Consider the following 15941-nt stretch of genomic DNA (forward strand, 5'->3'; position numbering starts at 1 on the left):
TCACTATGTCGTACAGTTCTCTTATGCTTTTTGGGATTTTAATTTTTTTTTCCATGCTTCAGCCTGCATGATTTCATTATCTCACTTTGTAGTCCCTTATCCTTTATGCTGTTGTGTCTAATCTGCTATTGACTCCTCTCTTGTCATTTTATATTTCAGTTCGAAAATCACCACTTATTTATTTTTACATATTGTAGTTCACTAGTAAAATTGTTAATATTTTCACCTATTTTCCCCGCCTTTTCCTCTATTTAGTTTAATATAATCATATTTACTTAAAAGTTTTTGCCTGGCCTGGGAACTTCTAATCTACTTTTAAAATCTGTTATTCGCTTTCTTGTTTCAATATTCATTCCTGTTTTCTTTGTCATTTTGCATGTCTAGTAATTTATAATTGAATGTCATTCATTAAATTTTGATACTGTAGAGTTTCCATATAATATTATTTTATTGCAGAGAGGGTTCACAATTTCTTTTACCAAGAGTAAAAAGTGAGCATTTATTTTAATCAGGGAGCAGACTAAGTCAAGATCATTGTAACTTTGGTATGGTTTTTTTCTACTTCTGGTTTGCTTTGCTTCTATTATCCATCTACTACTTCCAAATCAGAGCTTAGTTTGTTCACTTGGGTTGCTTTCCCTGGTATATCATGAAATATTATCTTTTGTCTACTCATTTTGACAAGAGTGCCAAAACCACCAGTCAGTTTTTCAGAAACTATTTTCTTTGCTCTCACCTATATAGCTTCAGAAGTTGGCAAATATCCTGCAGGGAAAATTTGCCATGTGCAAAGGTCTGTTTTCTCCCCCTTCTTTCTCACTAAGCTCTTAGCCCCACAGATCTCAAATTTTATCTTTTAATCAGGCATTCTGCCAACAGCTCCCCTATTTTCTCTCTTCTGAGTTTATTCCTCATCAAAAAAAAAAAAAAAAGCCTATATATTCATGTTCTTATTCTGAGCCCAACAAGGGCTAATACCCTCAGAGAAAATTATCATTAGTCTATGAGCTTACTACTTGTAACTTTCCTTCTGTTCAAAATCTTGTGTCTTTTCCTCCGTAGTTTACCAAACCTTTTAAACCTATTTTTTTTTTACAGAGAATTTATTTTTAGTGATTTTTTTAAGTTTACAGGAAAATTAAGCAGAAAACACATAGAAGTTATATGCATTAAAAAAAAAAATCTCTCCCCATTGTTCTCAACAGGAATTTTGGTCTCCTGCAAGATGTGCTATCATACCAGCAAGTGGGTGTAGCTCGTAAGCAATACTTCCCGTAGCAATTGCTATATTTAAAAAAGGAACATGAACTTAATATCTATGTATAAGTTTTCCATATTGTAACTAAGGTACTTATATAGTTACATAAAAAACTGGGAAAATATCACCAAATATAAAAGGGCTGACTATATTATACAAAGAGCTCATAAGTTGATAATTCAGAGAATATCTCATTAACCACCCGGATAACATATACAAAAGGTTTTAATAAGGAGTTTCCCTGTGGCGCAGCAGTTTAAGGATCTTGATGCTGTCACTGCAGTGGCTCAGGTCACTGCCATAGTACGGGTTCTGTCCCTGGCCCAGGGACATCCCCAGGCTGTGGGAGTAGACCCCCAAAAAGTTTTAATGAGACGGTAGATTTAATAGACTAACATTTAATTTTAAAGTGATTCATTTATGACAATGAAAATAAGTACTTTTGCCCTTTAAATCAGCGCTGATAACTGATACATCTGACTTTGCAGGTCTTGGACCGTGACCCTTCATACTAGCTGTTAGCTGGATTTCCTTGAAACTGAAAAGTGCTGTCTTCAAATCCTGGTGCCACCATTGACCTGACTCCAAAAATACCACCATCCTGAAATCCCTGTTGCTCTGCTCCAATCCACTAGCTTATACTTAGATATTATTGTCAGAACAAATCAAGTGAGTCTGTCACATTCTCCTCAATTATGGTTTGCTTTTCTCACGACCCTCCTTTGTGTCCATCCTGTAATCCAATGAATTCCCTTATGTTTTCCCTCCCACTCCTGACTTTCTTCCCTCTCTATACCCAAGTCATTATTCCTAACATTAAAGTACGTATGGGTTATAACAATATCCACCATTTATGAGGAAGTGGTAAAACTGGCAATTTCAAACATCCTTAGTGGCAGAGCAAGCTAACATGCTATATTAGGAAAGCAGGAAAATATAATGAGATCAACTAAGTGTTTGAAAATAAGAGCATGGGGAGGGAAATTATCAGTTTATATGTTTTTATACAACCAACACTTTAGTACGTAGACTATTTTAAATGGCTCACACAAATATTTGGGCATCATCACCACATTGAAATCAACCCCAAATTAAAAAAGCTCAGAGAAAAATAAAATCAGAGATAAGATTAGCACAAAAAAAAAATATACATAGGTTTTATAGGGTTTTGGAAAAAAAACCTGGCCTCTGCCTTTTGAGCTTTCCACAAGCCAAGGAGGAGAGAAGCTATCAATTATGACACCATGGTCTGAAAGATAAAAAGCAAGCCAGTTGAGGAGCAATATGATTTGTCCTGAGATCTGAGAGAAAATTCTGCCTTAGGTAAGTTTCCTCCCACCTATATGCAATGATTACAAACAAAAAAAATTTTTTTTGGAGCATAAACTGCTTTTTCAAAAGCATTTGAAACAATAAACTAGATTCAATGGGCCTGCTTAGGTATAAGGAACTGATACGATTTTCTTGGCAAAGAGAAATCTTAGAAGAAACAAAAAGATGCAGAGCAGTGTAAAGAACATCAGCTTTCAGGTTAGCAGTCTAACCTGTAGAGACACCATTTCAATCATTTCGGTCATGAGACGGAACAAACTATTAACCTCTTTGACTCTCAGTTTCCTCAGCTTTGAAATGTAGTAATCCTTTCTTATAGGACTGGGAAAATAAATGAGACTAAATAAATAAATGAGGAACAGTATGTAAAACACCTGGCACAAAGAAGAGGCTGCAAAAATATTGATTTCCATCCTTCTCTGCTTCAAATTTCCAACATCTTAAGCTGATTGTATTATTATAACAGATTTATATGTTAATTACCTTATAAACAAGAGCTTTTTGTAGGCTAGGGCCTATTAGCTAATTAAAACTAAGGTCCTAATACTTGTGTCAGGACTCCGCTAGGTGCTATACTACTTGATGAGAGATGCTGATGGTTATTAATCTTCTTTTGGATCTGCGATTATATTCTTTCATACATAATGTAAAGGGCTTGCATCTTCCTTTTTCATTGATTCGCGTTTTCTGCAGTTTGTCTCTTTTAATGGTCTTTTGCAGAGTCAGCATTTACATTTATTTATCGTTCTACTGTTTTTTTCTCTTATAAATCATTAACCTACAATTTTATCTTTATTCATTTTTCCAGGATTTTCTTCTACACATTGTAAAGAATTGTCTCTAGCTTCTTCACTTGAATAATTAATTCATTTATTTTCATTCTATTTTGTTTAAAATAAGATCATTTAAACATCCTATTTTCTTCTGAGTATAGGTTTGGCACCATCCCACCAGGTTTAAACCTGCTCTGACTATAGATTTGATTTCATCTTTTTTTTTTTTTTTTTTTGTCTTTTGTCTTTTGTTGTTGTTGCTGTTGTTGTTATTGTTGCTATTTCTTTGGCTGCTCCCGCGGCATATGGAGGTTCCCAGGCTAGGGGTTGAATCGGAGCTGTAGCCACCGGCCTACACCAGAGCCACAGCAACGCAGGATCCGAGCCGTGTCTGCAACCTACACCACAGCTCACGGCAATGCCGGATCCTTAACCCACTGAGCAAGGGCAGGGATCGAACCCGCAACCTCATGGTTCCTAGTCGGATTCGTTAACCACTGCGCCACGACGGGAACTCCTGATTTCATCTTTTACCTGTTTTTGTTCATTTGTTTGTTTTTGTTTTTTTAGGGCTGTACCTGTGGCTTATGGAAGTTCCCAGGCTAGGGGTTGAATTGGAGCTATAGCTGCCGACCTACGCCAAACCCACAGCCACAGTACCCTGGGATCGGAGCCACACCTGAACTTACACCACAGCTCACATCAACACTGGGTCCTCAACCCACTAAACAGGGCCAGGGATTGAACCCGCATCCTCATGGATACAAGTCAGGTTTGTTACCACTGAGCCATGACAGGAGCTCCTGAATTCATCTTTTATCTGCATTAAGAGAATTTTGTTTAGATTGGCCAAAACTACCGGTTGTCCCAACATCCCAGTAATATCTGTTTTCCCTTTCATATATGGTAATACCGTTTGTAGCTGGGCATATGGTCACTAATCTGAAGACTACGACTTCCTAGTTGCTCTTGAAGCACAAGGAGATGTGAGCGAAAGTGATGGAATGATGAGGTGAACAAATCTTTACTCTGCAAATGAAAGTGTGTGCCTTCTTCTCAATGCCCGCAATGCAAACATGAAGGAGGGATGAGCTGCAGCAGCTAAGCTGGACGATGATGTAGAAGCAGAAGGTTGGGGTGTATAGAATAAGCAAACAGAAGACGCCTGGGTTCCTGACACCAGGGGCTGCCCTATCTACCCTGATGATTTAGACAGAATTGTTTGTGAGGCAAAATAAACTGTTAAGAGCTGTTATTTCGAGGCTCTGCATCAGCAGCTATAATTATAACTAATACAGTTACTGTCTTTTAGTTTCTTGGCATTGTAAACAAGGAATAGAGAAAGCATGATTTCTGCCTAGAGTATGTTGAGATATTTTTGATTGCTTAATAAATGATCGAATTTTGTAAACATTTTCTGTATTTCATTTGCTTTCAAAACCATATAACGGTGTTTATGTTTTAAGTTTTGCATTATATTTATATTTATGTATTATTCAACCTACCGTTTAATCATATTACCACTTTCCATATTATGCTCTATAAAATACTACTTTTATGGACTATTGAGACGTTCACTTCAAAATAAAAAAGTTTAATGGTTCCTATATGCCCTGCTTCCTGTCTCTATCGGTAAATAACATAAACTCCAAACCTACTGTCTGATTCATAGTTCTAATTTACAGACTGTAGGAATGTAGGCAAATTATTTAATCTCACCTTTCCTCAGAAAAAAATAACATTACACTACCTATCTCATAGGACTGTTATGAAGATTGTAAGATGAATGCATATTATATTGAATACTTAGGACAGTGCTTGGCAGAGACTGAGAATTTTTAAAAGCATTTAGGTATTGCTACATTGCATATAAAAGGATCTGAGAAGTAATGAAGTAATAGGATTTGCTTAATATTGCTTATCCTAGCATTTCCCAAACTTGAGTATGGTATATTTTGGTCCTAGCCAGTTGGGGGAAAAATGTATTCCATGGAATACTGGTTTTGGAAATATGCATCAGATCCAATGTGCATTGGGAATTTTTCACCTTAACACAAGGTACATAAATGCAATTTGGGAGGTCTGTGAACCTCTTTATACTGATACAATTTTAGATAAATATGTGTTGCACAGATTTCTGGGGGAGAGGATCCAGGGACTTTTTCTTTTTCTTAAATTTCTCTACTGCTCCGTCTATATGTATTTTACATATAACTGAAACATCAGAGACTAAAATAGCAAAAGTCATCTTCTACTGTTTTATTGTTATTTTCTTCTCTTTATTTGACCTTCTCAAGTTTACCCTCTATATCACTGAGCTTTTTGAGGTATCAATGGGTTTTTAATTCCTTTGATATAATTTTAAATTTCTTTACAATTTTTTCTTAAATCATTCATTTTACCATTTCATTGAACATTGTCTCTAAGTGAGTTTGTGCCATTGATTTGCACAAAGCAATGATCTCTTGCACACTTTTTTGAATGTTGATCATTTTCTGGTTCCTACAGCAAACCGTTTTTAGAAACAAAGCCCTTTCACTCGGTTATCCATGTGATTCTTCCTCTCCATTGTTTAATATTGTTATTTCATATATTCAGGTTTGACCTTTATTTTATTTGTTCTTCACATTATTAAAATCCCACTTCACACGAGTTGGTTGAGGTGGTAAGTAAACTTTCTTATCCCAGCACATTTCCCAACAGTGATTCTGAGTAATCTTTTCAGATGAAAAGCCGATGGATATATCCCATATATTTCACAAGCTCTATCAGATTTTGCCTATTATTACTCTTTCATTTGAGAGAAACGTTCTATACCCACAATTGATATTCTGATACTTTTTTAAAAATCCAAATATCTTTGCATAAAATGTAATTGAAAGTAGCTCCATTTATTAGTTTGGCATTTCTCTGACACACACCCTAGACAATTACATTATAAAAAAGAAAAGTTTAGATGATATTCCTCATGAACATGGATATAAAAATGTGTAACAAATAGTAGTTATTAAAATCTTTCTTTTATCTGCATAACATCTATTTGATCACGTGGTATTTTTATTTCAATCTCTGCAACAACTTGTACCTCTTGATTCCATTCATCCTATTTGTCCCATTTCAGATTCTTTTTTCTTTTTAGGGCTGCGCCCACAGCATATGGAGGTTCCCAGTCTAGGGGTCGTCGAATCAGAGGTGCAGCTGCTGGCCTATGCCACAGCCACAGCAATATGGGATCCAAGCCGAATCTGCAGCCTACACCACATCTCATGGTAATGCCAGATCCTTAACCCACTGAGCAAGGGCAGGGACTGAGGACACATCCTCATGGATACTAGTTGGGTTCATTAACCACTGAGCCACGATGGGAAGTCCGGAAACACCACAAACTTGCTCCATCTTTCTAACGTTAGTACCTTTGCTATACTGCTCCCTCAATATGAAAGCTCGGTCTATTAAAATCCCATTTCTTCTCCCTCAATTTTAATCTCTCTACCTTTTATGCTTGCACGCTGCTTGCTTTTAACACATATCACACTCCACCTTCCATCATTGCTGAAGAGAGAACACATTATTTGTTACACATTTTTTTGGGACCATAACAGATGATATCAGAACTTATTTTTTTTTCCATAGCTGTTTCCTAGATTTCTAACAAGACTGGAAAACAAGATTCTTAACTGTGTCTAATGACTTTCTGTCTTCTCATCATGGAACACAGTATGGTACATCTGTGAGTGTTAGATTATTAATAAATACTTGATGATGGTATTACATAGATTTAGTGGTAGATTAGAATAAAACCTGAAATGCCCACCCCTTCTTCCAGATGCAAGCCTCATTTGAAAGTATCTGATCTTGTTTCTCCTCTCTTTAGCAGCATCTTTTAAACTGAAACAAAATCACACATGTCAAATGTGTGGATTTTCTGCATCCTTGATTCTTGAATTTTCTTGTCCAATGAATAATAAAAGTATCTTTCACAATTCTGGTTAGTTTTGGGCTATCCTTACATCTGCCCCTGTTCATCTTTGACCCTCATTCTCTTTGGCCAACTCCAGGCTTGCTGTAAGCATTGGTTCTCCTATACAGTGAGAGATCTTCCTTAATGTATATAATCATAATCCCGATTTTGAATATTTAAGAACATTTTCTCATCTAATATATACATAATGTGGGACACTAAAGTTCTCACTCAGCCACAAGAAGTATCATTTATTTTTCCATTTATTGCAAAACTTTCACAACACTAACCCAAATACATACCAAATCATACATACAGAGGCAACTCATTTTAGCATAATTTCTTATGCTGCCTAGAAAATGCTTATCTTCAGTTTGGGTGTATGTAGCTTAAGAAATATTCCTCTAAACATTTCATTTAATATCTAGGCACTATAATTCTTTATTTTGTTTTATTTATTTATTTACCTATTTATTTATTTATTTATTCGTTTTTGTCTTTTTAGGGCTGCACCTGCGTCATATGGAAGTTCCCAGGCTAGGGGTCGAATTGGAGCTGCAGCTGTTGGCCTAGACCATGGCAATGTCAGATCCAAGCCGCATCTGTGATCTCCACCACCGCTTGCAGCGATGCTGGCTCCTTTAACCCACTGAACAAGGCCAGGGATCCAACCAGCATCCTCATGGATACTAGTTGGGTTCCTAACCCACTGAGCCACAATGAGAACTCCTATTCTTTCTTTTATTGCTCAAGTTTATAGTTTAAAAACTACATATTCAAGAGACATTATTGAAAAGATCAAAGCATTTGATACACAAACAATTGCCTTTAATATTTTCCAGGAATCAGGAGTTCCCACTGTGGCACAGTGGGTTAAGAATCCAACTGCAGTGGCTCAGGTGGCTGCAGAGGTGTGGGTTCAAGGTTTGGGCCCGGTGCAGTGGGTTAAAGGATCCAGCATTGCCACAGCCGTGGTATAGGTTGCAGCTGCAGCTCAGGTTCATTTCTGGCCCAAGGAACTTTGTTCGATATGCTGTGGGTGCAGCCATAAAATAAATAAATATATATATATACACACACACACACATACATATATATATAGTCAGGAATCAGGTAATTTTATTCTAGAAATGTAAATATTGAGTCAAAATATTATAAATCATAAATTTGCTTCATAAAATCACCAAAATGGCATCAACATGCATAACTTTTTACTATGTCTAACCCATATGATATACAAATAAAGCACAATTTTTATTAAATTCAAAGCAGCATGCTCATAGGATTTATAATTAGTGGACATATTTACATTTAGCATTAATTTAAAAAATATGTATGGAGTACCTATCACATGCCAGGTACTCTGCAGTGGAGGATAAGTGGTTTCTTAGCAAAAGATACCAACAATTTCAGTTTAATTTTAAAGAGAATACTTTAGTGGAAAACGTAATCAATAATTTGTCTCTCAACCTCAGAACAATTAAGTTGTCCCTGTTTCCAAATACCCAGTTGGAGAGTTTCCAACTTTCCCACGTCTCTATTGTATTATGAATAATGTTTCTAGCTCACTCATTTTGCTGCTAATCAAACACTAAAAAGAGATTCTTTATACTTTCAGATATGCTTTGAAAAAAAGCCTCCCAACATATGCACAAGGGAATTATAAGTTCATTAGTATACAGTTTTTCAAATCTTAGATTCATGGTTCATTATGTTACCTTAGAGATAAAAATACACTTTTACACTTATATGACAGCAAAAAGAATTAGAATTAACAACTGATTATGAGTTTTAATCTTGGAAATTAATCTACAGGCATCTCTAATTTAAATAACTCAAATCAAAAGCTACCTTTAATATTTTATCACAAACAATACTTGAAACCTAAATTAGATCCATTTCGAGTAATGCTTTCCAAAATCATGCAGTATTTCCTGACTTTAAAAGAACTTCCATATTTTATGGCATAGGTTCTAATATAGACAAATCAAAATACATATACAGACTTTGCATTTTAGAAACATTTGCTATGCTTCGTATTTGACTCATTCTTTATTCAGTTAAAGCTTGTGGCTAAATACTTCAATGGAAAATGGATTATCTGTAATCCAGTGATACAACATAACACTCTAAATCACAGAAGCACATATCACATCAATTCTGGCCAAGGAAATCTCCCAAGTTGTTATTACATGTCACTAAAGCCTAAATTAGCTCTGAGACCAGTTCAGGAAATTTAGCTAAATTCTCAGCCCTCTATATAAAGCTTTACCTAATTTGGAAAGGCTTCTGCCAAATTCTACACAGTTGTATAGAATAAAATATCCAGGTTGTGTGTTACGGGAAATCCTCTAACACAGCTCATCCTCCTAGGAATATAAACTGAGCAGACCTTATCTACCTGCCCTTCCAGCACCAACTCTCACCAAAACTGGATATTAAGCATGAGACCTACCCCTTTAAGAGTATTTGTGCATAAATAAATTCTTTGCCAATTTTATAACGGTAATGAATTCCAACAAGATATCTGTCTCAGTTCGTATGATGCTCCCTATGCTATTATAAATAATAATAATATGAATTATAGATATATCCCAGTATAGGATACGCTAAGATACAATGAGATATTTTGCACTAAACTGAGAGTTAGGGAGGACCTTTTTCATTTTATTTTTCATTCTGACTCAGTTATTTCTTTAGAGCCCAGCTCAAATTTTTTTTGAGTATCTTTTCTCATCATAAGAAGACATATTTACATTTATTTTAGGGACATTTAAATACATAAGAAAATGTTTCCCTGTTTAATACTCTGTAAAAATATGAAAAATCCATGTCCAAAATTAGAGACTCAAAGAAAAATATGTACATACATATACAAGTACAATAAAGTTGGTAAGGAAATTCAATATAAACAAAATTGTTTCACGATGACAAAGGTTATGGTTGCAAAAATGACACATCTCTTTATTTAAAGTGTCATGGAACAGCCCAGGACGATCATCAAAGTTACGTGACCACATAATTAGCTTTTGATCAAGAAGATATGGTATTGGGGTAAGGGGATGTGCTTGGGTTACGGGATGGAAATCCTGTGAAACTGGATTGTTATGATCATTATACAATGACAGATGTGATAAATTCATTTGAGTAATAAAAAAATAAAAAAAGAAGATATGGTAGTCTTTCTAACTTGTTACTGTGACATTATATGAAAGTATTTAACTAAACTGCAAAACTACTTATTACATTTATTGCAATTATTTTATATTTGTTTTAAAAAATCTCTTTGGAGTAACTAGAGAAGGTACTGAGCATACTGGAGGTCAGTAATTTTTCATGATTTTGTCAAGCCTCCCCTCTTCTACTTTGCCCTCAGAATTGCTGCCAAATCCGTTAAGTCTAAATCATGACCTAGTTGTGTAATTTCCTTGTTAAGTTACTTTTGGGTAATTTCTTAAAAATCCTCTTAAGCTATCTAGTGTGATTCTAAACCGAGTCCTTATCTACCCTTCTAAGACGGCAGCTTCCCCTACGCACCTGTGCCTCTGAGCATGTCAGACTTCATTGAGAACATCCATCTTTCTCTTCTACACCTGGCTCACTCCAATTCTTTCCTTCCTATCATTTCCAGGTTCCAAAGTGGCTTGCATCTTTCCTGAATTGCTCAGGCAGGTCCACATTTCTCCCGTGCCCGAATGACAGCAATAATTGAAAATTATACCTCAAAGTACTGTCTGTGATGATATGGACAAACCCAAGAATATTAATGTATTCCAAAAGTTCACTTATAAGTTACTTAATAGAAGATAAAAACTCATCCACCCATAAAAATGCTCAATATAATTAATATTCATGCTATATTTTGGATGATCAAAAATGTAGCTGAAATATATTACTGACAAAAAGGTAATTTCCAAAAGTTTCAGTTGAAAGATGTAAACCATATTCAAGACCGGGAGCTCAAAACCTGGAAGTCAGTTACGGGAGGTCCTTTAAAAAGCCAAATTCATAGAATCAGAGTAGAATGGTGGTAGTCAGTGACTGGGGGACAAGGGCAGAGGAGTTACTACTCAATAGGCATAAAGTCTTAATTAAGCGATAGGAACATGTTCCAGAGATCTGCTGTGTACCACTGAACCCATGGTCAACAATCCTGTATTCTACACATACAATGTGGTAAGAGAGTACATCTTAGGTTAAGTGTTCTTACTTCAATAAAATTAAATTTAAATAAAATAAAATAATATAAAATAAACCTGGATGTCAAACACACATTGCACTTCCTTGGCAAACTATGCAGTGCCAGATGTTCAGCAGGTGCTTTATCTGGTGACTTATGGCTTCAAAACTAAACATCCCCAAGCTTAAGTGGCTTGAAACGACTATTTTATTTGCGTATAAGCTTGTAGTCTGGGCTGGGCTCAGCTTCTGATTCTTCTGCTGGTCCTATTGCTGGTTGCACTTGTGGGTGATTCAGCTGGTAAGCCAGCTGTTGGCAGCGGGTAGGTGGAGAGGGTTGGGCATCTCTCTTTCCATGTAATCTTAAGGCCTCTCTCTCCCCTTGCTGCCTTGAGAATAGTCTCACACGACCATTCCAGAAGCAAAGCTCAATCTCTTGTCTGGAGGCTTGTGGCCCCTATGAATGCAAAGGGGCAGCTGCCAGAATTTTTAAGGCTTTGGTCTGAAACGAGCACAGTCACTCACACCTATCCTTTTACTTCAGTACATTATTAGTCCAGCCCAGATTCATAAGAAGAGGGCTGCACAGGGGAAAAATGCCAGGAGACTGATTAATCAGGGGCCACCCATGAAATAGAATACCATGTGGTTTCATCACTACTTATTGCTTTGGCTGCTAGTCCTATAGAACAATGTAGTCTAGGCTTTACTCACTAGGGGAAAAGAAAATGACTCCAGCCTTTTGGTAACATGCAAAATTCAAGAATATGGAGGTTAAATGCTTTAGTATGCACAGAATGTAATTTGGTTATGCTTTAGACAGAGTTCCACTTTAACCATCACTTAAGCTATAAGCAACCAATGGGAGTTAGATTGAGATGTTTTCACTTTTTTCGATGTTAGCTCCTGGTTTATAATGTTGAATATGTTAGTGAAACAGTATTCCTTCTAATGTAACATATCATATAGTGTGAGTAAACTTGCAAAGTACTGGCTTTTTTCTCCTACCCAAATATTTGATTTGAAATTGGCTTTCATTTCATGATTTGCAGTGTCTTCAGAAAGCAATTTAGCAGAGTCACAGAGAAAAAAATAACTAATCAAAGTATCCCAAATAATGAATTTGCCAGGTTAATATTTAAAGATGCCACAATTACATGTAATGTTCTAACCACAATGAGAGAATTAGTCCTAAGAGCTTGTAATGAATAACTTCAGAGCAGAGTGAATCTCCCTCTTGAAAGTCCACCCTCTCCATATCTTTGCGGGGAAAAAAGAGAAAGGCATGCTAGATAGCATCTTTTGATTGCAAAAACCAGACTTTTGCTTAAGTAACCTAAACAGTGCTAAGTAGTCAGAACAAAGATACAAGGTATAAATAAGCCAAAAAAGAATCTCAAGTGACCCAGGGGTCATCAAATGAAGACTCTAGCATATGCAGTTCCTAGTGATGATATGAGACTCAAGACAGCTCTAGGAAGAAGATCATGTCACCTCTCAGTCCCAGAAAGTTGTCCTTAATCACTATTTCCTTTCCAAACCTGTTTTCATCAGTTGCAAGTTTTGAGCTCTACCCCTCACTTTTTCTACATTTTAGTCTCTGCTGACTCATTCGTCTGGGTATTATTTTCATCTGGGATACTCAGTGACATTTGAGATGGGGCATTTCCTTTGTCTTTTTATTTATTCATTTTTTTAAGGGCCACACTCACGGCATATGGAAATTCCCAGTTTAGGAGTTGAATCACTGAATTGGAGCTGTAGCTGCCAGCCTACATCACAGCCATAGCAACACAGACTCCGAGCCGTGTCTGAGACCTACACCACAGCTCATGGCAACATTGGATCCTTAACTCACTGAGCAAGGCCAGGAATCAAACCCACGTCCTCATGGACACCAGTTGGGTTCATTACCGCTGAGCCACAATGAGAACTCTGAGATGGGGCATTTCTTAATTGTGCAAGACTCACACACTGCACAATATTGATTGGGCCTCAGACACTAAGTGCCTATAGCACACACTGGTCCTTGTTACCACCAAAAGTACCCAGACACTTTGCCAAGCTCCCCTAGAGGGTGACATGTCTCTTCCCCACTCAGGGTGGACATACATGGGGCAATAGGAGCTTTCTGTCTCTTTGCTGGCTAACAAATGAGTAACTGTCATGGTTTGTAACAGGTAGGAGTTTTTCCACAAATACTGGTTGCAATTCATACCATATTTATGTGATTGAATAAAAATAAAGAGACCATAGTCTAAACATACACTCCAACAATAATGTTTTTAGGTATTTGCCAAATTGATTTGAAAACGATGCTCTTATAAAAACCTGCACCCAAAGCACAAGGAAATAGGTTTAACATCATAGACAAAATCCCAATAAAATGCTATTTCATCCCACTTAGATAGCTAAAATAAAAATAATGGACAACGACAAATATTGGTAAGGATGCTGAGAAATGGAAACTTTCATACATTGCTGGTGGGACTTTAAAATGGTATAAGTGCTTTGGAAAATAGTTTGGCAGTTTCACAAAAAAAAAGTAAAACAGAGAATCAGCATGTGACCCAGCAATTCTACTCCTGGGTCTAGACCCAAGAGAAATGAAAACATACATTCACAGAAAAATTGTTCATAAATATTTATAATAATACTATTCTTTTTATTTATTTATTTATTGTCAGCAGCTCCCATGTCATTATGCAAGTTCCCAGGCCAGGGATGGAATCCAAGCCAGAGCTGCACCCTACATCACAGCTGCAGCTACACCAGATCCTTAACCCACTGCACTGGGCTGGGGATGGAATCAGCACCTCCACAGAGAAAAGCCAAATCATTAACCACCTGTGCCACAGCAGAAATGCCTAGGAGTACTGTTCTCCATAGCCAAAAAGTAGAAAAAACTTGAATGTCCACCAACTGAAAAAAAGATAAAGTGTGTCATATCCACATAGTAGAATATTATTCAGACATAAAGAGGAATTTTATCAATACATGGTACAACATGGATGAACTGTGAAAACATTAGGATAGGTTAAAGAAGTCAGAAACAAAAAGTGATATATTAAATGAGTGCATTTACATGAAATCTCCAGATAAACAAAGCCATAGAGACAGACAGTAGATTGGTGACTGCCAGGGGCTGGGGGCAAGGGAGAATGTGGAGTAACTGCTAATGGATACAGGTTTGCATTTTTGTGGTGCTGAAACTGTTCTGGACTTAGTTAATTGTGATGATTGCACAACATTGTAAATGTACTAAAATCACCTAAATACATATTTCTAAAGGATACATTTTATGGTATGAGAATTAGGTCAAAATTTTAAAAGTGTAAAAAAAGCTAAAAATTGATTTTATATATGAATGTTTATAGAAACTTTATTCAGTCACACAAAACCAGAAGCAACCAATTTGTCTTTCTATAGATGAAAGGTCAAACTGGTGTTATCCAATTAGCAGAGCATCAGTTAGTGATTTAAAAAAGAATGAGCAAGCAATCCCTACGAAAATGTGCACAAACAGCATACACAACTCAACAGCAAAAAAAGCTAACAACCCAGTGGAAAAATGGGCAAAAGACCTGAACAGACAATTCCCCGAGGAAGATATTCAGATGGCCAAAAAGCACATGAAAAAATGCTCAATATCCCTGATTATTAGGGAAATGCACATCAAAACTACCATGAGATGCCACCTCACACCAGTAAGGATGGCCATCATTAATAGGTCCACAAATAACAAATGCTGGAGTGGGTGTGGAGAAAAGGGGACCCTCCTGCACTGTTGGTGGGAATGTAAGCTAGTATAACCACTATAGAGAACAGTATAGAGTTACCTTAGAAAACTATACATAACTACCATATGGCCCAGCAATCCGACTCTTGGGCATATATCTGGACAACACTTTCCTTGAAAAAGACACATGCACCCACATGTTCATTGCAGCACTATTCACAATAGTGAAGACATGGAAACAACCCAAATGTCCATCCACAAATGACAGATGATTAGATGCGGAAGATGTGGTATACATACACAATGGAATATTACTCAGCCACAAAAAAGAATGAAATAATGCCATTTGCAGCAACATGGATGGAACTAGAGACTCTCATCCTGAGTGAAGTAAGTCAGAAAGAGAAAGACAAATACCATATGATATCACTTATATCTGGAATCTAATATACAGCACAAATGAACCTTTCCACAGAAAAGAAAATCATGGACATGGAGAACAGACTTGTGGTTGCCAAGCAGGGGGAGGGGGAGGGAGAGGGAGTGGGATGGATTTGGAGTTTGGGGTTAATAGACACAGACTATTTCCTTTGGAATGGATTAGGAATGAGATCCTGCTGTGCAGCACTGGGAACTATGTCTAGTCACTTATGATGGAGCATGATAATGTGAGAAAAAAGAATGTATACATGTATGTGT

The 15941-nt window shown here is 36.6% G+C and overlaps 1 long non-coding RNA gene across 1 annotated transcript in view; it reads right to left on the reverse strand.

Moving 5' to 3' along the window:
• The window catches only part of LOC146404230 (uncharacterized), a 126948-nt gene that overhangs the window by 85906 nt on the left and 25101 nt on the right, over positions 1-15941 (reverse strand). The window lies entirely within an intron of this gene.

The sequence above is a fragment of the Sus scrofa genome, chromosome 4 (assembly GCF_054392235.1).
Source record: "Sus scrofa isolate SSC_HxYL_T2T_F1_AM1 chromosome 4, Sscrofa_HxYL_maternal_Yorkshire_Landrace_v2.0, whole genome shotgun sequence".
Taxonomy (NCBI): Eukaryota; Metazoa; Chordata; class Mammalia; order Artiodactyla; family Suidae; genus Sus; species Sus scrofa.